Source organism: Heterocephalus glaber, unplaced genomic scaffold (genome assembly GCF_053883595.1).
Source record: "Heterocephalus glaber isolate CG9 unplaced genomic scaffold, H.glaber_assembly_v1.0 deba00001532, whole genome shotgun sequence".
NCBI lineage: Eukaryota > Metazoa > Chordata > Mammalia > Rodentia > Bathyergidae > Heterocephalus > Heterocephalus glaber.
Genome location: NW_028258330.1, coordinates 25,070,769 through 25,072,658, shown reverse-complemented (window position 1 = coordinate 25,072,658; position 1,890 = coordinate 25,070,769).

The following is a 1,890-nucleotide window of genomic DNA, read 5'->3' as shown; positions in this document are numbered from 1 at the left end:
AGTGACTGGTCTATGACTGGCCTCAGTTGGAAAGGACTCCAGCGTGCCCCGTGGGGTTGACTGAGGCTCTTGTTACCCAGCTTCCCTCACTCCCTTGCAGATGTTCCTGAGTGCACTCCCCAGTAGTCATCCTACATGCACATCTGCATATTGGAGTCTGCCTCCCTGAGAACTGACCAAGACAGTTGGCAAACATGGAGCAGTTCCCCCCATTCCTTGCCTCTTGACTCCACAGGACACATCACTAATCAGTCACCATGCTCTTTCCTGCTGGGCCTCCACAGAATGTCAGAATCCTTTTCAATACAGCACTACAACTGGAGCAGATTTATCACATGAGATGCACCCATTAATCTCAACCTTAGACCAGAGAGAAGTTTCCTATTTGCTCTAATCTACTTTGAATCCAACCAAAAGAAATGAAACTCTACGTAGGACCTACAGATAGATAGATGATCAAATAATTTGGGACAAAAATTCCAGGATTTCCCTCAAGTCCCTGAGGTTTTCCTCCCAGCCCCCGAAAATAGCTGGTGCATACATCAAATGTCCTGTCAACATGTAGTTAGCAAACACTTAATATGCCTGGTGGCCGCAGTCCCTAATGGTGACAGTCGGGCCCCACAGAGCAGTCTGAGTGCCTTCCTCATTTCCCTGACCCTAAGGCCCTCAGCAAGGAATCTGATTGGCTGTGTGAGATGCCAAGACAGTTAAACAAGCAAAGCCATGGCATCCGTTTGCTCGTGTGCTTGTCCTTGGCTGGGCCCTGGCTAGTTTGGAAGAAACTCCCTTTATTTTTCTCAAGAGGTGGTAAATGTCTCTGAATGTCCGTTATTATTATCGATCACTCTGGATTTCTTTATGGCCAGAAATAAGAAATTCAATTTGATTAGGGTTTGATTTGGCCTCCAAGGCAACACACATCAATACAACAGCTGAGAATCAAGCAGATGCCAATCTGGTTAAAGTTGATCAGGCACATTGGGGGTGGTAGCAAGGCCCACCCATCCCCCTGGCCACTGCTTCCAGCTGTTGACTGCCTCCCTCCCCTCTCTGCTGACCCCCATTTGAGGTGGGGGTAATAAAGAAGCAAACACAAGGCTCTGCCCAGGCTGTGACACTCCCCATGTCCACACGTGAGCCCTGCTTCCTCCCTCAGGGGTCTGGGTGACACAGGAGATGGGCATGCTGGCTTCAGAGTCAGAGGGACTCAAGTTCAAATCTTAACCTGGTCACATGCTGCAGGGCATTGGTCAAGTCATTGACCTCGCTGAGCCTCAGTTTCCTCACCTGTAAAATGAAGCTATTAATTGGGTCCCCTTTGAGTTGCAGTGGCAGAAACCCTGCATTATTTTCTGCCTCTCAACCCCTCATCCTTTTGTTCAGCCTTACCCAGCCTCTTGCAGGGCCCTCCACAGGGCCACATCTCTGGCCCAGTGGCCTTGCAGCCTGGAACTCTTTCCTGCTTCGTCTTTACCGTTCAGGTCTCAGCTTAGGGATCACCTTTGCCAAGGCTTCCTTTCGTCCTCCCTCCCCATCTCCAGGCTGTGTCAGGGGTCCCAGCTCTGGGCCCCACTGTCCTCTGTCCTCTCATCACAGCCCTCTTCTCTCTGCATAGTCCACATCTGTCTGCCGCCCCCATCAGACTGTGAGCAAGGGAGGGTGGAGGTGTTGTGTCTCTGTGGCACATGTGTCTGGTGTCTAACACAGGACAAGGCCCAGTGTGGCACTCAGTGAGTGGGTAGACACAGTGCTGGTTCCTGTCACTGCACCAGGAATTGCCCCAAAACTTACCAGAGTTCAGCCTCAGGCTGTGAAGACTTGAGGTCTGGGAATGAAGCTGTCCCCTCTCACCCCTGGTTGGCTGCAGGCTGAACCCTCAGTGGGAAC